Here is a 27712-nt window from a genome sequence, read left to right as displayed (position 1 = left end):
GATTCCTGGTGCCGTTGCCAGGGAAGGTCTGTTGTCGCAGTAGCAATGTCCTCAACAGAATTTACCTTCCTGCCTGTTGGAGCTCTCTCGGTGTGCCATTGAGAATAATTTGGCATCATCTCATCCAATAGATTTGTGGTAGCACCAAGTGTAGTTGAACTAAAGGTTCCTCCCGCAGCCGATTCTAACAGATTCCGCAAGGTAAAGTTCAGTCCTGCATAGAAAGTTTGGATAACCATCCAAGTAGTCAAACCATGTGTAGGTCAATTCTTAACAAGAGATTTCATAGTTCCCAAGCTTGAGCAACATGTTCATTATCCAATTGTCTAAAATTCATAATGTTACTCCTCAACTGGATAATCTTAGCAGGCGGGTAATACTTCCCAATAAAAGCATCTTTGCACTTATCCCAAGAATCTATGCTATTCCTAGGCAAATATTGAAGCCACACTTTAGCTCCTCCTCTCAAAGAGAAACGAAAAAGCTTAAGTTTAACAATATCACCATCTATTTCTTCATATTTTTGCATATCACAAAGCTCAACAAAATTGTTCAAGTGCAAAGCAGCATCATCTTCAGCACCGGAGAATTCATCTGTCATAAAAAGGTTTAGTAAAGAAGGTTTAATCTCATAGGACGTGGCTCCAGTGGCGGGAGCAGCAATAGGAGTGCAGATAAAGTCATTGTTGCTGTGACTAGTGAAGTCACACAATTTAGTGTTCTCAGTGGAACCCATAGCAGCGGCAAGAAGCAAGAACAAAGCAACTAATTTTTTGTGTGGTTTTTGGTATAAGACTCTAAGGCAAAAAAACAAGAAAGCAATCTAACAAGAATAAAAAGCAAAGGTAAAAGATAGTGTGCAACTCCCCTATCTTGAAGACTGGAGTCCGCGGCAACGGTGCCAGAAATTTTCTTGATGACGAGTTGATGGGTATACTTCTCGCCCCTCGTTTGTTACCCCAGGTGGAAGGTGGAGATGTAGTCAGCAGCAGATTTCCCTTACACGGGGACTGTAAGGTTTATAAAACCTGGAGGACTCCTAGGCTCAACAAGTAGGTGTATTCCACCCTGGCGCTAGCAGAAGACGTGGACCTACACACAACAAATAACTTTTCTCCCAACGAGTACGGAGAGGTTGTCAATTGATGTCAGTTGTGCTTCCCTTGCAACGTCGCCAAGAATAGTCGTGTCAACGGCACCAGGAATCCTTCTGCTGTGGCTACGCCTTAAGGGACTTCCTAGGCAAGTATGCAAAGGATTTCCCCCGTGGCCTTGGAGCCTTGCGTTGGTGTTCCCTCGAAGCGCAAAGGGGTGATGTAGGATAGCGGTGGTAAGTATTTCCCTCAGTTTGAGAACCAAGGTATCAATCCAGTGGAGGAGTATCACAAGATCCTACACAAACACAAAATCTTGCTCCCAACGCTATGAAGGGGTTGTCAATCCCTTATAGATTGTTCGCCAAGTGAGAACTGAAAGCAACAAAGTAACAAAGCAAAGTAAAAGCGGAGGTGTAAACGATGGATGTGAATAGACCCGGGGGCCATAGTGTTTACTAGTGGCTTCTCAAATGAAAGCAAGTAGACGGTGGGTGAACAAATTACTGTCGAGCAATTGATAGAACAGCGCAAAATTGTGACGATATCTATGGTAATGATTATATCTATAGGCATCACGTCCAAAACAAGTAGACCGATACTTTCTGCATCTACTACTATTACTCCACATGTCGACCGCCATCCAACATGCATCTAGTGTATTAAGTCCAAAAGAACAGAGTAACGCCTTAAGCAAGATGAAATGATGTAGACAGACAATCTCATATCAACGACAGAGCCCATCTTGTTACCCTTGATGGCAACTACTTAATGTGTGCCTTGCTGCCCCTACTGTCACTGGGAAAGGTCACCACATGGTAGAACCCAAAACCAAGCACTTCTCCCATTACAAGAATCATAGATCTAGTTGGCAAAACAAAACCCAAGACTCGGAGAGACTTACAAGGATATCAAATCATGCATATAAGAAATCAGCAAGGACTCAAATATATATCAAGGATAATCTGATCACAAATCCACAATTCATCGGATCTCGACAAACACACCGCCAAAGAAGATTACATCGGATAGATCTCCATGAAGATCATGGAGAACATTGTATTGAAGATCCAAGAGAGAAGAAGCCATCTAGCTACTAACTACGGACCCGTAGGTCTGAAGTGAACTACTCACGAGTCAATGGAGGGGCGATGATGATGATGATGAAGCCCTCCAACACCAAAGTCCCCTCCGGCAGGGCACCGGGAAGGGTCTCCAGATGAGATCTCGCGGAAATGGAAGCTTGCGGCGGCTGAAAAGTATTTCCAAGGCTCCCATGATTTTTTGCTGTATTTTAGGGAATATATAGGCCAAGGATCTAGGTCAAGGGGCGGCCAGGGAGGCCACAAGCCCTGACACCGCTGCCTCCCCCCTGGTGGCGGAGTGGGAGCTTGTGGGCTCCCTGGAGCCCACCTGGCTTGGCCCAGAGGCTCCCTGATCTTCTTCAGTTTGGAAAAAAATCATTTCGGGGTTTTTATTCCGTTTGGACTCCGTTCCAAAATCAGATCTGAAAAGAGCCAAAAACACAGAAAAAAGGAACTGGCACTTGGCACTGAATCAATAAGTTAGTCCCAAAAAAAGATATAAAAGATACATAAAACATCCAAAGATGGCAAAATAACAGCGTGAAACCATCAAAAAATATAGATACGTTTGAGACGAATCAAGCATCCCCAAGCTTAACTCCTACTCGTCCTCGAGTAGGGAAGTGATAAAGAATGAATTTTTGATGCTTTCATGCTACCTAGCATAGATGTCCTTTGTAACTCCTCTTATGTGACGTGAATGTTCAGATCCATTAGATTCAAAACAATAGTTTGCTATTGATGTGGAAATAATAATTCAGGCAAACTAGCAAGGTAGTCATGAACTTTCAAAATAACAAGGCCAAAAGAAAGTTATCCCTACAAAAGCATATAGTCTGGCTATGCTCTATCATCATTGCACAACTAATTTAAATCATGCACAACCCCGGTATTGGCCAAGTAATTGTTTCACACCTTTACTTTCTCAAACCTTTTCAACTCTCACGCAATACATGAGCGTGAGCCATGGTTATAGCACTATAGATGGTGTGGAATGTGGTGGAGGTTGCAAGACAAAAAGGATAAGATAGTCACATTAACTAGGCATATCAATGAGCTATAGAGATTCTCATCAATAGATATCAATGTGAATGAGTAGGGATTGCCATACAAATGATGCACTAGAGCTACGAGTATGTGAAATCTCTTAAAGAAAACTAGTGGGTGTGCATCCAACTTGCTTGCTCACGAAGACCTAAGGCAATTTTGAGGAAGCCTATCATTGGAATATACAAGCCAAGTTATATAATGAAAATTTCCCACTAGCTATATGGTGGTGACAAAACGAGAGACTCTCAATCATGAAGATCATGGTGCTTAATATGCACAAGTGTGGAAAAAGTGGTAGCATTGTCCCTTCTCTCTTTTTCTCTCATTTTTTTATTTTTTGGTGGGCTCTTTGGCCTCTTTTTTGGTGGGCTTCTTTGGCCTCTTTTATTTCCTCACAAGGGAAAATGCTCCATTAATGATGGTCATCACACTTTCAACTCAAAACTTAGAGCAACTATGACTCTATATGGAATGCCTTCGGTAGTGTACCGTGGCAATGATTTAGCATGGCATAGACATCAATGGAAACATCATGCTAGCTATATTACGATCATGCAATGGCAATGTAGACGTGGTGGCACGTGTCATAGTGGTAGTTGCATAGCAATATATCTCGGAATGACTTTTAAAAAGCCATAGTAGGTAGGTATGGTGGCTGTTTTGAGGGAGGCTAATGGTGTGTTTTGTGCACCGGCGAAAGTTGCACGGCACTAAGAACATGGTGATGGTGGAAGGTGAAAGTGGATCTAAACCATGGCCTCAACATTAGTCATGAAGAACTCATATACTTGTTGCAAAAGTTTTATTAGTAATCGAAACAAAGAATTCAACGCATACTCCTAGGGGAAGGGTTGGTAGGTATAAACCATCGCGCGATCCCGACCGCCACGCAAAGGATGACAATCAATACACTAATCATGCTCAGATTTCATCACATAGCGGTTCACCATACGTGCATGCTACGGGAATCACTAACTTTAATACAAGTATTGCTAGGTCCACAACACCTTACTAGCATGACTTCAATATTACCATAACCACAACTCAAAACTAATTGAGATGAATCAAACTTCTCTAACTATTCAATGCACATGAAGGTGGAAGTTTTCGTATCCCTTTGGATAACTACCCCTTTTGAGACTACTTTCAAAGCATAGATCAACTACCAAGCCACGCACCGCTGTGCTCTAAAATATATAAGTGAAGCACATAGAGCAAAATTATCTAGCTCAAAAGATATAAGTGAAGCACATGTGAGCTGAATTGTCTACCAAAAGATATAGGTGAAGCTCGACAAAATCACAATGAGTGCATGTCTCTCTCTCTAGGTGTGCAGCAAGGATGATTGTGACACCAAAAAATAAAATACTCCTACGATACAAGACGCTCCAAGCAAAAACACATAACATGTGGTGAATAAAAATATAGCCCCAAGTAACGTTACCGATGGATTGAAGACGAGAGAGGGGATGCCTTCCCGGGGCATCCCGAAGCTTAGGATTTTACCACATCCTTGAATATCTTGGGGTGCCTTGGGCATCCCCAAGCTTGAGCTCTTGCCACTCTTTATTTCTTTGTCCATAAGAACTTCACCCAAAACTTGAAAACTTCACAACACGAAACTTAAACAGAAACTCGTGATAACATTAGTATGAGAAAGCAAACCACCACTTCCTTAGGTATTGTAGCAAACCTAAATTCTACTTGTGCTGATGTTGGGGTACTGTATTTTCAATCTTCCATGGCTAATACCCCCCGATACTATCCATAGTTTCATCAAAATAAGCAACCAACACACCAAAAACAGAATCTGTTAACAGCATACCAGTCTGTAGTAATCTGTATATTTTGTATACCTCTCGTACTTCAAAACTTCTGAAATATTTCGACAGTCTGAAGAATGTTTGTAGCAATCAGGAGCAAAAAGAATCAACTCAAAAGCTCTTACAGAAAAAAATGAAAATTCTTTTTGTGAGCAGAAAGTTTCTGTCTTTTCCAGCATGACCAAACGATCATCCCCAAGACTAATCATAACGGCTTTGCTTGGCACAAACGCAAAAAGAAACACAAAAAACACAATCATAAAAGAATTATGAAAGTGTGGAAAACACAAAACAAAAAGAAAAAGGATAGATTCGTTGGGTTGCCTCCCAACAAGCGCTTTTGTTTAACGCCCTTAGCTAGGCGAAAGGTGATGAAATCACGTATAGTCATCTTTGGTGCTCAAACCATAGGTAGCCCTCATCATAGATTCATAAGGCAATCTTATTTTCTTTCTAGGAAAGTGCTCCATGCCCTTCTTGAAAGGAAATTGGAATCTAATATTCCCTTCCTTCATATCGATGATAGCACCAATAGTCCTTAGGAAAGGTCTACCAAGAATAATGGGACATGAAGGATTGCAATCTATGTCAAGTACAATGAAATCCACGGGTACATAGTTCTTATTTGCAACAATAAGAACATCATCGATCCTTCCCATGGGTTTCTTGACAGTAGAATCCGAAAGATGCAAATTAAGAGAACACTCTTCAATCTCATGAAAACCAAGAATATCACATAAAGACTTTGGAATCGCGGAAACACTAGCACCCAAATCACACAAAGCATTGCACTCATAGTTTTTGATCTTGATTTTGATAGTAGGTTCCCACTCATCATGAAGTTTTCTAGGTATAGAGACTTCTAGTTCGAGCTTCTCTTTAAGAGATTACATCATAGCATCTACGATATGCGCGGTAAAGGCTTTGCTTTGGCTATAAGCATGTGGAGAGTTTGCAATGGATTGCATCAAAGAAATGCATTCAAAAAAGGAGCAATTATCATAATTGAATTCCTTGAAATCCAAAGTGGGAGTTTCATTACTACCAAAAAATTTGACTTCTTCTACTCCACTCTCCACACCTTTATCATCAAGATAGGTGGACTCCGAATCATTGGGGCATTTTTCAACCAAAGTGGATTCATATCCAGCCTCTCCATAAATAGGTTTGACACGCGAAAACAAAGATTCAAGAGGAGACACACCAAGCACTTTAAGATCTTCGTGATTTGCATCACTAGAACGCACCCTTTTAAACCATTCATGCCTAGCGCGAATTTGGGCGGTTCTTTCTTTGCTCTCATTCATGGAGACAGGCATAGCTTTCAAAGTTTCATCCAAGTTGACCTTGGGAGGAGCGCATCTAACTTTCAAAGCATCAATATCACAAGACATCCTATCAACGCTCTTAGCCAAATCGTCTATTTTGAGTAGTTTTTCCTCTATGGACGCATTGAAAATCTTTTGAGATTTAATGAACTCTTTGATATTACTCTCTAAATCAGAGGGTAATTTGTTGTCATTTCCATAAGTGTTGTTGTAGGAATTGCCATAATTGTTAGAGGAGTTACTAGGAAAAGGCCTAGGAACATAGTTTCCTCTAAAAGCATTGTTGTTGCCAAAATTGTTCCTACCAACAAAATTCACATGGAAACTAGCGTTGCTACTCTCAATCAAAGAAGATAGTGGCATGTCATTAGGATCTACGGTAGCGTTTCTACTAGCAACCAAATTCATCAACTCGTCCATCTTAGCACTAAGCGAGTTAATCTCTTCTATAGCGTGCACCTTTTTGCTAGCAGGCGACCTTTCAGTTTGCCACTGAGAGTAGTTGGTCATGATATTGTCTAGGAGTTTTGTAGCGTCTCCTAACGTGATTTCCATGAACGTTCCACCTGAGGCAGAGTCCAAGATATTGCGAGAAGAGAAATTCAAGCCAGCGTAAAAGATTTGTATAATCATCCACAAACTCAAGCCATGAGCGGGACAATTTCTAATCATAAGCTTCATTCTCTCCCAAGATTGTGCAACGTGTTCATGATCAAGTTGCTTGAAATTCATGATATCGTTACGTAAGGAGATGATCTTAGCCGGCGGAAAATACTTGGATATGTAAGCATCTTTGCACTTATCCCGAGAATCGATACTATTTTTAGGCAAAGAAGAAAACCAAGTTTTTGCGCGATCTCGCAACGAGAAAGGGAAAAGTTTCAACTTAATCACGTCATTGTCCACATCTCTTTTCTTTTGCATATCGCAAAGCTCAATGGAGGTATTGAGATGGGATGCGGCATCTTCACTAGGAAGGCCAGAGAATTGCTCTTTCATAACAAGATTCAGCAAAGCTGCGTTGATTTCATACGATTCCGCACTAGAGGCGGGAGCAATCGGAGTACTAATAAAATCATTATTATTAGTGCTCGAGAAGTCGCAAAGTTTGGTGTTTTCAGCCATGATGACTTCAACAAACAAGCAAGCACACAAGCAAGCAAGAAAACCGGCAAAGGAAAACGGCAAAGGCAAAAGAAAACGACGAAGGAGAAAGGCAAATGAAAACGGAAAATGTGAAGTGGGGGAGAGGAAAACGAGAGGCAACTGGCAACAAAAGTAAATGCAAGAGATGAGTTTGTGAGACCTACTTGGATAGATCTTGATCTCTCCTCCCTCGCAACGGCGCCAGAAATACTTCTGATGTCAGTTGTGCTTCCCCGACAACGGCACCAGAAATACTTCTGATGTCAGCTGTGCTTCCCTTGCAACGTCGCCAAGAATAGTCGTGTCGATGGCACCAGGAATCCTTCTGCTGCGACTACGCCTTAAGGGACTTCCTAGGCAAGTATGCAAAGGATTTCCTCCGTGGGCTTGGAGCCTTGCCTTGGTCTTCCCTCAAAGCGGAAAGGGGTGATGTAGCACATCGGTGGTAAGTATTTCCCTCAGTTTTAGAAACAAGGTATCAATCCAGTGGAGGAGTATCACAAGATCCTGCACAAACACAAAAGCTTGCTCCCAACGCTATGAACGAGTTGTCAATCCCTTATAGATTGTTCGCCAAGTGAGAACTGAAAGCAACAAAGTAACAAAGCAAAGTAAAAGCGGAGGTGTAAACGATGGATGTGAATAGACCAGGGGGCCGTAGTGTTTACTAGTGGCTTCTCTCATGAAAGCAAGTAGACGGTGGGTGAACAAATTACTGTCGAGCAATTGATAGAAATGCACAAAGTCGTGACGATATCTATGGCAATGATTATATCTATAGGCATCACATCCAAAACAAGTAGACCGATACTTTCTGCATCTACTACTATTACTCCACACGTCGACCGCTATCCAGCATGCATCTAGTGTATTAAGTCCAAAAGAACAGAGCAACGCCTTAAGCAAGATGACATGATGTAGACGGACAATCTCATATCAACGACAGAGCCCATCTTGTTACCCTTGATGGCAACTACTTAATGTGTGCCTTGCTGCCCCTACTGTCACTGGGAAAGGTCACCACATGGTAGAACCCAAAACCAAGCACTTCTCCCAATGCAAGAACCATAGATCTAGTTGGCCAAACAAAACCCAAGACGCAGAGAGACTTACAAGGATATCAAATCATGCATATAAGAAATCAGCAAGGACTCAAATATATATCATAGATAATCTGATCACAAACCCACAATTCATCGGATCTCGACAAACACACCGCCAAAGAAGATTACACCAGATAGATCTTCATGAAGATCATGGAGAACTTTGTATTGAAGTGCCAAGAGAGAAGAAGCCATATAGCTACTAACTACGGACCCGCAGGTCTGAAGTGAACTACTCACGAGTCATTGGAGGGGCGATGATGATGATGAAGAAGCCCTCCAACTCCAAAGTCCCCTCCGGCAGGGCGCCGGGTAGGGTCTCTAGATGAGATCTCGCGGAAACGGAAGCTTGCGGCGGCGTAAAAGTATTTTCGAGGCTCCCCTGATTTTTTGTTGTATTTTAGGGAATATATAGTCCAAGGATCAAGGTCAGGGGCGGCCAGGTAGGCCACAAGCCCTGACACCGCTGCCTCCCCCCTGGTGGCGGAGTGGGAGCGTGTGGGCTCCCTGGAGCCCACCTGGCTTGGCCCAGAGGCCCCCTGATCTTCTTCCGTTCGGAAAAAAATCATTTCGAGGTTTTTATTCCGTTTGGACTCCGTTCCAAAATCAGATCTGAGAAGAGCCAAAAACACAGAAAAAACAGGAACTCGCACTTGGCACTGAATCAATAAGTTAGTCCCAAAAAAGATATAAAAGATACATGAAACATCCAAATATGGCAAGATAACAGCGTGAAACCATCAAATATTATAGATACGTTTGAGACGTATCATCAATCTCCCTGGCCTTGTAGTTTGCAAAGGATCAAAACACAAGTGGGAAAGTAATAGTGATTGCAACGGAAAATTAAATGAAAGCGGTAAATGATGGAGGTGTAAACAATGATGGTGATATGGATCGGAGTCACATGATGTTCACTAGTGATGTCTCTCTCCCAAAAGATGATAAACAACTATGCTTGGGTAAACAAACCACAGTTTGGCAATTGACAGAATTATGATCGCATCGCAATGCTAATTATGCTACTTCATAATTAGAGGTTCAATAGTAATGTGAAGCACACCAAGACAAGTCGACCGTTTATTCATCAGCATCTACTTACTAATCATCCACCTTGAGATATCTATCCAGAAAATCTCGCCGGTATAAAGTTGCGAGCCCCACCCAAAGTGTAAAGTCAAAGCAACGGACAACTACATTAACAAACTATGCGTAACATAAACAATACTTGCAACCATGGTCACAAGCACCGTTGTTTTCTCCCTGCTGGCAACAATCACATCCCCTAGTCTCATGTTTCTGTAACTCAAGCTAGACATCGAGGGGCATGAACCCACAATCATGCATAACGCTACCTCTTGGAGTTACAATCTACTACTCGGCTAAAGCAATAAATAGCAACGGAGAACATGCATGAATCACTAAGGAACATAATATAAAAGGATAATCAAATATATAAATCATAACAATCTGGACATAATCTCATAATCCATCGAATCCCAAAAAACCGAGCATAGCAATAGCAAGAGAATTACATATATGCCTTGATCGTAGGGTAGCTCACAAGGACTAACCATTGAAGCACAAGATTGGAGAGAAGACATCACATAACTACTGGTCATAGACTCATGGTCCAAGGAGGACTACTCACGGCACGTCCGGGAAGCGTCCATGGCGGTGGAGAAGCTCCCGGAGGTCAAGCCTCCCTCCGGCAGGTTGCCGGGAAGTGGTCTCCTGACCTTCCCGACCTCGAAATCGCTGCGGCGGCAGAACAATGGAGAAATTCACGATTCCAAATGTTTTTTAGGGTTTCCTCTTGGGACTCTAAATATAGGCCAAAGGAGGGCACGAGAGGAGGTGGGACCCACCCAGGCGGCCTCTTGGCGCGGCCTAGGGCCTGACCTCGCCAGCAGGTCGCCGAGGAGGCCCCTCGCCCCCTTCTGGCCCATCTTCGGTGATCCGGAAGCTTCTGTTTCATTGATTTTTTATATATTTGTTCTGGAATTTTTCGGGCTTCGAAAAATTGGGTAAAAGCCCCTGCAAAATAGACATGAGCAGAAAGAAACTAGCAGTGGGTGTACTGAGTTAGTAGGTTAGTCCAAATATGTGTAAAATTATATAAAAGTGTAGCAAAACATATAACAGTGCCACCCAAATGTTCATGGAAAAAGCAGAAATTATAGATACGTTTGGGACGTATCAACGCCCTCGACCTTGCCAACGCCCGAGCCCGCCCTATAAGCCTCTTCCCTCTCCTGCCATCATTTCTCTCTCTCTCTGTGTGTGTGTGTGTGTGTGTGTGTGTGTGTGTGTGTGTCTGCTCTCTAATATGGACCCTAGGTACAGTTGCAAGTTAGGGTTCATCCCCCCTCATCCTGACCAGGTTATGGGTTAGGATTAGGGGTCATACTGAATTTGCTAATGGGCATCTGCCCTGAAACATTTGAAAATAGCATGCATGCCATTCATTGGGTGCACTGTCATTTGAGACAAGAATTATTTATTAGCATTATTAAACATGACATATAAATGCAACGAAGCCTGTTGATTTCAGGAGGATATTCTACTTATGTTTGGAAAGCTTGTTGAAATGTTATCCTGTCATGTGCAAGTAGTGTTTCCTGGTCATAGTTTCAGCACCCATGTCTTCTTTGAGAATCTGTATTTTTTTGAATTTCAGTACCACGGTGCTGCACTCCATGCTTAGGTAATAGGCACTATCTGAGAAGATAATAAATAAATAAAAATGAATGAATTATTTGTCAAAAATGAGCGATAGAAGAATTTCAAAGCACCTACATTTTATTCTAGTTAGATAATAAATAAATTCATCAGATAAATGCTACATTTTGTTGTTTATTTTGATTCTCTTGAATTTATGAGTGGGATTATATCAACATCTTCAATGATCTATCTCGATTTGGAAGAATGAAATTGGATGGGAAGAAGCTTTCTAAATTTAGCATCTATGTACTAGCTGAAGAAAGAATGGATTTTTATGTACTAGCTAACAGAAAGCACAATTGCTCCCTAGGGTGGTTTTGATAATTAATCACAACATATGCATCATTGGACTAATATGTTTATCCAAGTATATTTCAGAAAATTTCAAAAGATGCATTGGCTAAAGGCTTATGTGGATATGCCCCTTGATGCAAGAAAGGAATAAGATTGGCCCAACCTTCAAGCTAGAAGACTCTTCATTTTACATTTGTGAGAAATCACTTTTGAGTCCATGGGAAAGCCAATACTATTAAAAAGGGGTGAGGTATTAACATGAACTAGTTTCTCAAGTGCTCAGAGATAGACACCAAAAATACCTAGTCATTTTCCCACATAACCATTATGTCCAAAGCCACATACAAAAAATCGGTGCCACCAAGTTTCTCAATTCGCGCCTTACCGATTTTCATCCCAAACAGAACCCTAGCCAAAGCCACCAAATTTGTGCAACCGAAACTATGTCGGTGCTACCGAGTTTAGGTGACCAACTTTCTGTTTGCCTCGGTACACAAAATCGGAATTTTTGAGTTTGGGTATCGGTGTCACCGAGTTGTGTCATCTCACCGTTAGTCACCTTTTCGGTGTCACCGAGTTGTGTATATCGGTTCCACTGAGATTCAAAAGTTGCTTCCTTTAGTGCAAGTCGGTACCATCGAGTTCATGACTTCGGTGTCACCGAGTTGGTCACTTTAGGTGTAACGGTTGGATTTTGGGGACTGCCTATATATACCCCTTCACCCATCTCTCATTTGAGAGAAAAGCACTGAGAACACACACTTCATTGCCTGATCCATTTTCCGAGAGAGATCCACCTACTCATGTGTTGAGATCAAGATATTACAATCTAATCATTTGAAACTTGATCTCTAGCCTCCCCAAGCTACTTTCCACCATATCAATCTCTCCTACCCATGACTATTCTGTGAGAGAGTGATTGTGTGTTGAGGAGACTACCTTCAGAAGCATGAGAGCAAGGAGTTCATCATTCTACCACATCTATTACCTTTTGGAGGGTGGTGCCTCCTAGATTGGTTAGGTGTCGCTTGGGAGCCTCCTACTTCATGTTGTGGAGTTGAACCAAGATGTTTGTAAGGGCAAGGAGATTGCCTACTTCGTGAAGATATACCACGAGTGAGGCTATTCCTTCGTGGACGGAAGCTGTGGTGGAATACACAAGGCCGCTTCTTCGTGGACACCTTGTGGGTGGAGCCCTCCATGGACTCTCGCACCCGTTACCCTCTGTGGGTTGAAGTCTCTAGTAACATGGACGTACGATAGCGCCACCTATCGGAACCATGCCAAAAATCGGCGTGTCAACATCATGCGTATGATCTCCCTACCTTACTCCTTTACTTTACACTTGCATGTTTTACATTACGTTGCTATACTCTTAGAACTGCATGTGTAGGGTGTACTTGACTTGCCATAATTGCTAACACTAGCCCAAAACTAAAATTGAGAAAAGGCTAAGTTTTTATCTTGTCAAGTAGTCTAATCACCCCCCTCTAGACATACTTTCAATCCTACAAGTGGTATCAGAGCTTTGGTCTCCATTGCATTGGTTTCACAACCTAGGAGAGTATGGTGTCTAGTATGGCATCTCCATTGCATTAGTTTCACAACCGTAGAGGTCCATACTTCAATGGCACTAATTTTGCTAGTTGGAAGCATAAGATGAAAGTACATATTCTTGGTTTTAAACCTTCCGTATGGGCTATTATTCTTGTTGGTGTGCAAGGTGATTTCTTCCGAGAAGGGCATGAACCGGATCATGATGCGACAGCGGATGAACTCAAGATGTTGCAACTCAATGCACAAACCGGCGACATCACCTTCAACTGTGTATGCCTCAAAGAATTCAAAAAAATCAGCCGCATTGAGAATGCAAAATAAATTTGGGATACTTTGATCGATATGCATGAAGGTACTGATTCTGTCAGAGAATATAAGTTGGATGTGCTCCAAAGTCAGCTTGACAAGTTCAAGATGAAGGATGGTGAAGGTGTCGTTGAAATGTAATCTAGACTAGCTCTCATCATAAATGAGATTGCCGGCTTAGGAAGCGAAGAGATGACCGGCAAATTCATCATCAAGAAGATACTTAGAACTCTTGATAGAAAGTATGACACCGCGTGCACATTGATCCAAATGATGCCAATCTAAAAAGATATCAAGACAATTGTACTCATTGGTAGGATTGTTCCTCATGAGATGTCACTCAAGGACAAAGATGAGCTGCACAACAAGTTAAGCGGTGCTTACAAAGCTTCAACAATGCTGCCACTACTTCAAAGGACAATCTTGTCACTGATGAAGAGATAAACCTCATGGTCATAAAATTCAACAAGTTCTACAAGAGTAGAGGCAAGGAGAGAAGCTCAACCTCAAGAACCGATGAGAAGCATTTGTCCAGTCGTGAGCGAAACTGCTACAACTGTGGGAAGCCCGGACACTACTCAAATGAGTGATTGGCTCCCTACAAATGAAGAGAAGAGCCACCTCGAAGATGAAGCTCAAGGGATGAGTCACCTCATAGAGAGAGAAGGAGTAGAGAAGATCATTATGAATGTAGACACTCATGGAGAGGCAAGGAATCAGAGAAGAAGGACAAATACACCAAGAGCATCTTCAGAAGAAGACATCAAGCTCATGTTGGTGAATGGGTTTCTGACTCCGAGTCTGACAACCAATCCAAGAGAAGCTACCACTACAACTCCGACTATAGTCAAGATAAAGGTGTTGCCAGCATTGCACTCGTTTCCCTCCAACTCCTACGACTTATTTGATTCACCAAATGAGGGGTCCGAAAACTGCTTCATGGCTAAAGGCCCCAAGGTATCACACCCTGAATATCTTGATTTTAGTAGTGATGAGGATGACTTGTTAGGAGAAGATGACTTGCTCTTTGATAAAACTAGTGATTGCACTGAAAATGAACTTGCTAATTATCATGCTAGTCAAGAGAAGTTGAGTGATGATGATAAGAAAGAGACTGAACGACTAACTAAAGACTTGAACACTCTTAAGTTAGTTCATGAAACTACGCTAGAAGATCATAGAGAGCTTGCAAGAACTCATGAGAAGCTATGATTCGAGAAGCTCAATTTGGAGCAAGAGCATGAGTTCCTAAAAGCAATCAATGATGATCTTAGAAAGAAGAGTTCTTCTTATCTAACCAAACGACTACACTTGTCTAATTTTGTTCCACAAGTCAAACCTAAGAACACTAGTAAAAAAGGCAAGAAAGTTTCTTCATCTAGTAATAACAATGCTAAAGTTAAATCAAATGATGTTGTTACTAGTAGCTCTCTTGATTCCACTAATGATTCTCTTAGCCAAGTTACACTTGAGCAAGAAGAGTTCTTCTTATCTAGCCAAACGATTACTCTTGTACTTTTGTTCCACAAGTTAAACCTAATAACACTAGTAAGAAAGACAAGAAAGTTTCTTCTTCTAGTAACAACAACGCTAAAGTTAAAACTAATGATGTTGTTGCTAGTATCTCTCTTGATTCCACTAATGATTCTCTTAGCCAAGTGATGACTACTACACAACCTTCTTCTTGTAGACTCGTGTTGGGCCTCCAAGCGTAGAGTTTTGTAGGACACTAGCAAGTTTCCCTCAAGTGGATGACCTAAGGTTTATCAATCCGAAGAAGGCGTAGGATGAAGATGATCTCTCTCAAGCAACCCTGCAATCAAATAACAAAGAGTCTCTTGTGTCCCCAACACACCCAATACAATGGTAAATTGTATAGGTGCACTAGTTCGACGAAGAGATGGTGATAAAAGTGTAATATGGATGGTAGATATAGGTTTTTGTAATCTGAAAATATAAAAACAGCAAGGTAACAAATAGTAAACAGCAAGCATAATGTTGTATAAATGCTTGGAAACAAGGCCTAGGGTCCATACTTTCACTAGTGCAAGTTCTCCCAACAATATTAACATAGTTGAATCATATATAAATCCCTAACGTGCGACGAAGAGTTCATTCCAAAGTCACAAATAGCGGAGAACAAACGAAGAAATTATTGTAGAGAAACCGCCTCAAAGTTATCTTTTCTGATCAATCTTATGAGCTATCCCTATAAGTGTCATGAACAGCCCTAGAGTTAGTACTAAAATAACACCTTAAGATACACATCAACCAAAGCCCTAGTGTCACGTAGATACTCCAATGTCACCACAAGTACCCATGGGATGGATTATATGATATGCATCACATAATTTCAGATTCATCATGTTCAATCCAACACAAAGAACTTCAAAGAGTGCCCCAAAGTTTCTACCGGAGAGTCAAGACGACAACATGTGCCAACCCCTAAGCATAGATTCCCAAGGTCATGGAACCCGCAAGTTGACCACCAAAACATACATCAAGTGGATCAATAGAACACCCCATTGTCATCACGGACATCCCATTCCAAGACATACATCAAGTGTTCTCAAATCCTTAAAGACTCAATCCGATAAGAAAACTTCAAAGGGAAAACTCAATTCATCACAAGAAGATAGAGAGGGGAAAACTCCATATGATTCATCTATATTAATAAAGCTCGCGATACATCAAGATTGTGCCATCTCAAGAACACAAGAGAGAGAGAGAGAGATCAAACACATAGCTACTGGTACATACCCTCAGCCCCGACGGTGAACTACTCCCTCCTCGTCATGGAGACCATCGGGATGATGAAGATGGCCTCCGGTGATGGTTTCCCCTCCGACAGGGTGCCAGAATGGGCTCCCAATATCTTTTTCATGGCTCTAGAGGCTTGTGGCAGAGGAACTTCTGATCTAGGTTTCTTTCATGAGGTTTCTTGATTTATAGGAATTTTTGGCGTCGGTCTCACGTCAAGGTGGTGCCTAGGGGCCCACAAGACACGGGGCGCGTCCTTGGGGCGCGCCTCCCTGGCTTGTGGCCAGGTGGTGGACCCCCTTCGGTTGATTCTTTCGACAATATTTTTTATATTTTCCAAAAATATTCTTCGTAAATTTTCAGCTCATTTCGAGAACTTTTATTTATGCACAAAAAACAACACCACGGTAGTTCTGCTGAAAACAGCGTCAGTCCGGGTTAGTTCTAATCAAATCATATCAAATTATTGTAAACATGGCATGAATACTTCATAACTTATAGATACATTTGAGATGTATCAGCATCCCCAAGCTTAATTCCTGCTCGTCCTCGAGTAGGTAAATGATAAGAGAAATAATTTGTGAAGTGTGAATGCTAGAAAGTGCACAAGTTTGATCAATGATAGTTCCAATCACTTTTTCTAGCATCAATATAAACCATAAACATTATCTCGTCTCATAAAACTTCTCATGATCAAGTAACAAGCTATACACATGTTCTAGTATAGACCAAAAAGTTTCTTGAAAATTAATAAACCATAATCCTAGTCATCGAATAATTGCAATTCATCTTATTTTCAGGAAGGGTCTATGTAAGAGCTTTGGTTTAGCAAATTACACATACCCAACTATCATATAGTCCTCCATGATTGCCAACACTCAAAGCATATTTTTAGAGAAAATGGTATTCGTCGAACACAGAGAAAGATAAGGGCTTAAAGGTTTGCCTCACAACTTATTTATCATATAGATAATTGTCAGCAATAATAATTCATGATCAAATATATTTGAATGGACATATATGCTTGGATCTTTCCCCCACCACATGATGCTTGCCAAGAGAAAAAGGCAAAATATAGGAAGTGGTGAAGATCACCATGACTCTTATATAAAGGTAAGTACTAGAAAGTAAAAGATATGACCTTCGGAGAGGGAAGCGTTGATTTGTAGAGGTGCCAGACCTTAAGCTTTTAAAACAGAGACGAATAATAATTTTGAGCGGTATGTTTCATTGTCAACATAACAACCGAGAGATCTCGGTATCTTCCATGCTAGATACATTATAGGCGGTTCCCAAACAGAATGGTAAAGTTTTTACTCCCCCCACCAATCCATCACACTCCACGGCAAGCCGAATCCACGGGTACCGTCCATACAAACAACAATCCTAGGGGAGTGTTGTTTCATTATATTTTGATTTGATTTTTTTGAGCATGGGACTGGGCATCCCGAATACCAGCCACTTTCTCGTGAATGATAGTGAATCAACACATATCGTGAGAATAACTCGCCTAGCATGGAAGATACAAACATCCCCTAGTCACTATATTGAGCGATTCAGGCATACAAAACATAATATTATTTGAAGGTCTAGAGTTTGGCATATGCAAATTTACTTGGAACAGAAGGTAGATACCACATATAGGTAGGTATGGTGGACTCATATGGAACAACTTTGGGTTTAAGGGTGCTTGGATGCACAAGTAGTATTTCTACTTGGTGTGGAGGTTTTGGCTAGTATGAGGTGGAAGCAAGCACCACATGTTGAAGGATCCATGACAATATAACTTCTATACAAATATACCCAAGCATAACTCATTACGTTGTCTTCCTTGTCCAACTTCAACTAATTTGCTCAAGTCTGAAAATTATTATCGGGTATTCACAATCATAGAAGATTTCCAAGATGGTATATTTATATGTGAAATCTCTCTTCCTTCAATATTCTTTCATGAATTGTTAAAGTGACCAATGCGGTGTTTGCTAACTTTCAATAAATTTTACCACCTGTACTTCTTATATGTGAAGTCATTACTCCACATGGGCTAAGTATATGAAGCATATTTAATTTAAGATTTATGATATTCAATTCATTCAACCATTTACTCATAGGATATAAGTGAAGCACGAAAGTAAATGACAAAACTACTCCAAAACATATAAGTGAAGATCAATGAGTAGTCAAACAATTAAGTAGCTATGTGAGGACTTTCTCTCTCTCTTAATAAATATTTTCATATCTGAGTATTTTATTTAAACAGCAAATAAAATAAAAGTAGCACTCCAAGAATAGGACGCATCATGTGAACGAATAAAAATTTAGGCTCAACATAGGCTAACCGATAGTTGACGAAGAGAGGTGGGATGCATAGCATCCCCAACCTTAGATGCTTGAGAGTTCTTGAAATATTTACTTGTGGTTCCTTGGGCATCCCCAATCTTGAGCTTCCTTATCTCGTTCAATCCTCTCATGTCCCGGTTTCACCTATGTATCAAAAACTTCATCCACACAAAACTTGAAAAGAACTCGTGAGATACGTTAGTACACATAAGAATAAATCAACACTTCATGTACTATAAAGACAAGTTTCATAATAATTTTGAGACATCATCTACTGTATACTATCATTTCCACAATTCATTTCTACCAATATAAGTCATGAAAACTATAGGATAAGTAGATAATCAAACTATAACAGCAGTCTGTCCAAACAGAACAGTCTGTAGCAATTTATGAAAAGAGTGTACTTCTGTAACTCTAACAATTATTAAAATTTAGGAAGTGCTATAAAATTTATATAAAAACGCTGTGTAAAAATTTCAGAAACTTTTCACGTTCTAGTAAAATATGAAAATTCAAATACTACAGCACCAGTTTCTGTTTTTACATAGCACCAATCAAAGCATGCAATGCAAGGATCCTAATGCATTTCTTGGAACTTTTTATTGAAAAAAAAAGATTATAAATAACACCTAAAAAAGAATAAAAAAATAAAATGATGCTCCAAGAAAAACTCATATTATGTGACGATTAAAAATATAGCTCAAAGTAAGATATACCGATAATGTTGAAGACGAGAGAGGGGAAGCCTTCCGGGGCATCCCCAAGCATAGGCGCTTGAGTCTTCCTTGGATATTACCTTGGATGTGCCTTGGGCATACCCAAGCTTAGGTTCTTATCACTCCTTATTATTCTCATATCGGTGTCTCACCCAAAACTTGAAAACTTCAATCACACAAAACCTAACGGAACTTCGTGAGACGGGTTAGTATAATAAATAATGATCATTCACTTAGGTACTGTCAAGACATGATTCATAATTGTTCCCACATTATACCTAATGTATTATAATATTAAAATAATTTATATCACTGAATATAACCTATGGGAACAATAAAACAAGCAAACTATGCATGCAAAGCAGAATCTGTCAAAAACAGAACAGTCTGTGAAAATCTGTAGTGTAACCATACTTCCGTGTCTCTAAAACTTCTAAAAAATTAGCACAATCCAGGAAATTTGTATATAAATTATGTTTAAAAAATGCAGATCAAAAACACGTCCCAGTGAATTTCCAAAATTCCTGGATTGAGAGCAAATGTTTCTGTTTTTGCACAGAATCAAGTCAACTATCATCCACACTATCCCAAAGGCTTTACTTGACACTTTATTAAAATAAAAGGCATAAAAATGAGTAATACAGTATATTAATCATGTGAACACCAAAAAAAATAAAGGAAAAGTGTTGGGTTGTCTCCCAACAAGCGCTTTTCTTTAAAGCCTTTTAGCTAGGCGTGATGATTTCAATGATGCTCACATAGGAATAATAATTATAACATGCAAAAGAGCATCATGAATCTCATGACAATCACATTTTAGTCTAACCCACTTCCTATGCATAGGTATTTTGTTAACAAACAATTTATGGGAGCAAGAATCAACTAGCATAGGAAGGCAAAACAAGCATAACTTCAAAACTTTGAACACATAAAGAGGAAACTTGATATTATTACAATTCCTACAAGCATATGTTCCTCCCTCATAATAATTTTCAGTAGCATCATGAAGGAATTAAACAATATAACTATCACATACAACATTATTTTCATGATCTACAAGCATAGAAAATTTATCACTCTCCACGTAAGCAAACTTCTTCTCATTCATAATAGTGGGAGAAACTCAACGAAAAAACTAGCATGAGGTACTTGATTGACATAACCACTTTGAATATTAAAATCATGATAACAAGTTTCATGGTTACTGTCACTCTTTATAGCATACATTTCATCGTAAAAATCATCATACATAGGAGGCATGCTATCATCATACTAGTTTTGCTCATCAAAACTTGGGGGACTAAAAATATCATATTCATCAAGCATAGCATCCCAAGCTTGTGGCTTTGCATATCATTAGCATCATCAATATTGAGAGAATTCATACTAAAAATATTTCTATCATGCTCATCACTCAAAGATTTAGTGCCAAACATTTTAATAACTTCTTATTCTAACACTTGAGCACAATTTTCCCTTCCATCATTTTCACGAAAGACATTGAAAAGATGAAGCATATGAGGCAACCTCAATTCCATTTTTGCGGTTTTATTTTATAAAATCAAACTAGTGAAAAACAAGAAAATAAAAGATTTAATTGCAAGATCTAAAGATATACCTTCAAGAACTCACCTCCCCGGCAGCGGCGCCAGAAAAGAGGTTGATGTCTACTACACAACCTTCTTCTTGTAGACTCGTGTTGGGCCTCCAAGCGTAGAGTTTTGTAGGACACTAGCAAGTTTCCCTCAAGTGGATGACCTAAGGTTTATCAATCCATGGGAGGCGTAGGATAAAGATGGTCTCTCTCAAGCAACCCTGCAATCAAATAACAAAGAGTCTCTTGTGTCCCCAACACACCCAATACAATGGTAAATTGTATAGGTGCACTAGTTCGACGAAGAGATGGTGATAAAAGTGTAATATGGATGGTAGATATAGGTTTTTGTAATCTGAAAATATAAAAACAGCAAGGTAACAAATAGTAAACAGCAAGCATAATGTTGTATAAATGCTTGGAAACAAGGCCTAGGGTCCATACTTTCACTAGTGCAAGTTCTCCCAACAATATTAACATAGTTGAATCATATATAAATCCCTAACGTGCGACGAAGAGTTCATTCCAAAGTCACAAATAGCGGAGAACAAACGAAGAAATTATTGTAGAGAAACCGCCTCAAAGTTATCTTTTCTGATCAATCTTATGAGCTATCCCTATAAGTGTCATGAACAGCCCTAGAGTTAGTACTAAAATAACACCTTAAGATACACATCAACCAAAGCCCTAGTGTCACGTAGATACTCCAATGTCACCACAAGTACCCATGGGATGGATTATATGATATGCATCACATAATTTCAGATTCATCATGATCAATCCAACACAAAGAACTCTTGATGACCGGCAAATTCATCATCAAGAAGATACTTAGAACTCTTGATAGAAAGTATGACACCGCGTGCACATTGATCCAAATGATGCCAATCTAAAAAGATATCAAGACAATTGTACTCATTGGTAGGATTGTTCCTCATGAGATGTCACTCAAGGACAAAGATGAGCTGCACAACAAGTTAAGCGGTGCTTACAAAGCTTCAACAATGCTGCCACTACTTCAAAGGACAATCTTGTCACTGATGAAGAGATAAACCTCATGGTCAGAAAATTCAACAAGTTCTACAAGAGTAGAGGCAAGGAGAGAAGCTCAACCTCAAGAACCGATGAGAAGCATTTGTCCAGTCGTGAGCGAAACTGCTACAACTGTGGGAAGCCCGGACACTACTCAAATGAGTGATTGGCTCCCTACAAATGAAGAGAAGAGCCACCTCGAAGATGAAGCTCAAGGGATGAGTCACCTCATAGAGAGAGAAGGAGTAGAGAAGATCATTATGAATGTAGACACTCATGGAGAGGCAAGGAATCAGAGAAGAAGGACAAATACACCAAGAGCATCTTCAGAAGAAGACATCAAGCTCATGTTGGTGAATGGGTTTCTGACTCCGAGTCTGACAACCAATCCAAGAGAAGCTACCACTACAACTCCGACTATAGTCAAGATAAAGGTGTTGCCAGCATTGCACTCGTTTCCCTCCAACTCCTATGACTTATTTGATTCACCAAATGAGGGGTCCGAAAACTGCTTCATGGCTAAAGGCCCCAAGGTATCACACCCTGAATATCTTGATTTTAGTAGTGATGAGGATGACTTGTTAGGAGAAGATGACTTGCTCTTTGATAAAACTAGTGATTGCACTGAAAATGAACTTGCTAATTATCATGCTAGTCAAGAGAAGTTGAGTGATGATGATAAGAAAGAGACTGAACGACTAACTAAAGACTTGAACACTCTTAAGTTAGTTCATGAAACTACGCTAGAAGATCATAGAGAGCTTGCAAGAACTCATGAGAAGCTATGATTCGAGAAGCTCAATTTGGAGCAAGAGCATGAGTTCCTAAAAGCAATCAATGATGATCTTAGAAAGAAGAGTTCTTCTTATCTAACCAAACGACTACACTTGTCTAATTTTGTTCCACAAGTCAAACCTAAGAACACTAGTAAAAAAGGCAAGAAAGTTTCTTCATCTAGTAATAACAATGCTAAAGTTAAATCAAATGATGTTGTTACTAGTAGCTCTCTTGATTCCACTAATGATTCTCTTAGCCAAGTTACACTTGAGCAAGAAGAGTTCTTCTTATCTAGCCAAACGATTACTCTTGTACTTTTGTTCCACAAGTTAAACCTAATAACACTAGTAAGAAAGACAAGAAAGTTTCTTCTTCTAGTAACAACAACGCTAAAGTTAAAACTAATGATGTTGTTGCTAGTATCTCTCTTGATTCCACTAATGATTCTCTTAGCCAAGTGATGACTACTACACAACCTTCTTCTTGTAGACTCGTGTTGGGCCTCCAAGCGTAGAGTTTTGTAGGACAATAGCAAGTTTCCATCAAGTGGATGACCTAAGGTTTATCAATCCGAAGAAGGCGTAGGATGAAGATGATCTCTCTCAAGCAACCCTGCAATCAAATAACAAAGAGTCTCTTGTGTCCCCAACACACCCAATACAATGGTAAATTGTATAGGTGCACTAGTTCGACGAAGAGATGGTGATACAAGTGTGATATGGATGGTAGATATAGGTTTTTGTAATATGAAAATATAAAAACAGCAAGGTAAAAAAAATTGTAAACAACAAGTAGAAGGTTGTATAAATGCTTGGAAACAAGGCCTAGGGTCCATACTTTCACTAGTGCAAGTTCTCCCAACAATACTAACATAGTTGAATCATATATAAATCCCTCACGTGCGACAAAGAGTTCACTCCAAAGTCAAAAATAGCACAGAACAAACGAAGAAATTATTGTAGGGTATGAAACCACCTCAAAGTTATCTTTTCCAATCAATCTTATGAGCTATCCCTATAAGTGTTACGAACAGCCCTAGAGATCGTACTAAAATAACACCTTAAGATACACATCAACCAAAACCCTAATGTCACCAATATACTCCAATGTCACCACAAGTACCCATGGTCTTGATTAGACGATATGCATCACACAATTTCAGATTCATCATGTTCAATCCAACACAAAGAAATTCAAAGAGTGCCCCAAAGTTTCTAGTGGAGAGTCAAGGAGACAACATGTGTGAACCCCTATGCATAGATTCCCAAGGTCACGGAACCCGCAAGTTGACCACCAAAACATACATCAAGTGGATCAATAGAACACCTCATTGTCACCACGGATATACCATCGCAAGACATACATCAAGTGTTCTCAAATCCTTAAAGACTTAATCCGATAAGAAAACTTCAAAGGGAAAACTCAATTAATCACAAGAAGATAGAGAGGGGAAAACTCCATATGATTCATCTATATTAATAAAGCTCACGATACATCAAGATCAAACACATAGCTACTGGTACATACCTTCAGTCCCGAGGGTGAACTACTCCCTCCTCGTCATGGAGACCACCGGGATGATGAAGATGGCCTCTGGTGATGGTTTCCCCCTCCGGCAGTGTGCAGGAACGGCCTCCCGATTGGTTTTTCGTGGTTCTAGAGGCTTGCGGCGGCGGAACTCCCAATCAAGGTTTCTTTTTGGAGGTTTCTTTATTTATAGGAAGTTTTGGTGTCGGTCTAACGTCAAGGCGGTGCCCGAGGGGCCCACAAGACAGGGGGCGCGCCCCCTGGCTTGTGGCCAGGTGGTGTACCCCCTCCGGTTGGTTCTTTCGCCATTATTTTTTATATTTTCCAAAAATATTCTCCGTAAATTTTCAGCTCACTCCTAGAACTTTTATTTCTACACAAAAACAACACCACGTAGTTCTGCTGAAAACAGCGTCAGTCCGGGTTAGCTCTAATCAAATCATATCAAAATCATATAAAATTATTGCAAATATGGCATGAATACTTCATAAATTATAGATACGTTGGAGACGTATCACCAAGTTACACTCGATAAATAAAATTATGTATTGAAAGGGATTATAGAGAGAGGTGCCTTCAAGAGTCTTGCCGGAAGTAAGCAATTTGAGGAAAGTGTGCGCAAGCAAGGAGGACATCGGAAGAAACAAGGTGTTGGCTACGTCAACGTCACTGCAGATGTTTGGGAAGAAGGTCCATATCCCATTCCCAAGTTTGTTCCTCAAGAGGAGAAGTATGATCCTACTCCTCCCAAAGAGCAAGCTCACAAGATGGCCTTCTACCACAAGACCACAAGGGCAAAGGGAAAGCTTCAAGAGGAGCTTTACCTATTTGAATAGGAACCCCAAGTCAAGGTCAAGTGGATTCCCAAGGACACTACTAGCACTACCTCATCTAGTGGTACCACAACTCCAAGGATCCCCATCAAGTGTATGTGGTTCCCCAAGAGGAAGAATTAGAAAGTTCTTGAGGGGGTGACTCCGCCAATGAAATTCACTCTTATTCATTTTGGAAAGAACTATATGCAATCAACCTCAACCATCTGCATTAGTTGAAGGACTCCCACATTCCGTCGAAGGTAAGCAAGGGACAAGGTAATTAATGTATCATCCCATATGATATCCCACAAATATAGGGGATCGTGTGTAGCCTTTTCGATAAGTGGGATAAATATTCTCTCAAGTTCTATCAACCATTGACACAACTCTACGCACACTAAACGATTTGCAATATCTAGGAGATAAAACTAGAGTGAAAATACGGGTATGAGAGAAAGCTTTGCAAGATAATAAATACAAAAAAGTAAATGTTAGTGCTGCAGTGCTAAAATATACTAAGTAACCATAAACTAATAGTACCATGAGTGCGGAAAAGTGGTGGTAATTGTGGTGGAATTGTCCATGATCAAATAGTCAAATACAAGGTTGATATTCCTCTTTTATGAGGGAGAGGCAAAACTAACAAGCTCTCACTATCCAATGATTGCAAGTACTTATGATTGGAACTCTAGCAAACATCCATAAATACTAGAAGATACATTAAGGTAAAAATACCCAACCATGGCATTAAGATCAAAAGGTCCTCTTTATCCCATATGCTTTGATTACTAGATTGGGGCTCATGTTTCTGTCACTCAAGCAGCCCACCCTCTAGTTTTCTCCACATACTACAAACCCTATGATGTGATCAATGCACGCATAAACATATAATGGGCACCATAGGACTGTAACAAATTCAATATATAGCTCAAACTATCCACGGAGATTCAACAATCAATCATATGAAAAAAGGGAACTACACAAACATGACATAGATGCAATAGATCATTTGCAAATAATTTATAACATCAAACACCATGTTTACATAGGGGATTACAGAGGTTTGTGGGAGAGTGGACCATTGTAGATATGGAGGAGATGATGATGGAGGTGTTGGTGAAGGCGGCATCATGGCAGAGAGGATGGAGAAGGGGCAGCACGTGAGGTGCAGGGCGGCGCCGACGGCCCTCGGCGGCGCAGGGGGCTCCTCCTGCGCCGGCCAGCCATCATGGGGGAGCGCCGCCCCTTAGCCCCATTCCTCCATGGCTTCTTGGTGCTGTAGATGATCCCTCCCCCATGGAGATGAGACCATGGGGGAGGCAAAATTTGTGGCTTTTGGTGGCTGCCCAGAAATCAGGGTTTTCCTCTCGTTATATGAGCTGGGACGATCATCTTTGGCCCTCCGATGAATGCCCCTTTGATCCAAGGGCTCTTGGGCACCTCTAGAACCTTCCTAGGGACCCCTCTCAGCCCTAATGAGGTCCCAAAGTTGTGGCTTGTCCGAATCCATCAAATATGGTAAGAGTTGGACTCAATCACGTCATCGATTCCCGTAATCCCGTAATCAGATATTTGTCCTCCTGTAAAACGGGCTTTCCTGGAGCATCCGAACTCCAAATTGACCTAATTGTATATCTAGAATTATCATCATAAAATTTCCCACACTTTAGTCTTCTGTGAGATTTCCGTTTGAGGCTGTCTTCGACCCGTAACGTGGAAATCTTTAAAAAGAGTTTTCAGACAGATTTCAGGAAAGTCCCAATTCGACTCCAACAAGGTTTCCTCTTCTATTTTTGATAGTTCCTACACATAAAAGTGTAAAACAAGAACATTGTGAAATTTTGCAACTGTTAATAGGTTAGTCCAAATAAATCATAAACTTAATATAAAAACAATTATCAAAAGCATAAATGTAGCATGAAACCATCAAAAATTATAGATACGTTTGGACGTATCAACATCCCCAAGCTTAGTTCCTACTCGTCCTTGAGTAGGTGAAACGATAAAAAAAAAATTTGAGGTGATATGCTACCAACATAATCTTGATCATCATATTTGTAAAAGCATCTGTAAGCTGAGATCACAACAATCTAAACATAGGCATGATAGATATAACTCTAACAATGAAACTTAGCAACCATGTTGCAACATGAAAGGTAACACAAACAAAAGATAATGAATAATAATGGAATTGAAAGTTATACGTTTGTTTCGAGCATAAAGAAAACATAGCAAAGTGGTATTTTGCTTGTCCTTAAGAGTGGGGCAAAACATAAATGCCAGGACACCTTCAAAGTTCAAGTGGATGACTAGAACAAATAATTTGAGAGCAAGTAATAACACATCATGAATCAATTAATAATAGATTTTGGGACTATGCACATTATACTTAGAATGAAAACTATGCTCTCTTAATTGGTGCATAAAGTTAGAAGATGAAGACTCAACATAAAAGTAAAAGAAAGGCCCTTCGCAGAGGGAAGCAGGGATTACTCATGTGCTAGAGCTTTTAGAGATTTTTGAAATGAATAAGATTGTAAAACAAGCTTTTGGTCCTGTAGATGAGCCCTCCCCCATGGAGATGAGACCATGGGGGAGGCAACAAAGGAAGTGAGCCTAGCTCACTTGGCTAGTGGAG

The sequence above is a fragment of the Hordeum vulgare genome, chromosome 2H, assembly GCF_904849725.1.
Source record: "Hordeum vulgare subsp. vulgare chromosome 2H, MorexV3_pseudomolecules_assembly, whole genome shotgun sequence".
Taxonomy (NCBI): domain Eukaryota; kingdom Viridiplantae; phylum Streptophyta; class Magnoliopsida; order Poales; family Poaceae; genus Hordeum; species Hordeum vulgare.
This window is presented reverse-complemented; position numbering follows the sequence as displayed.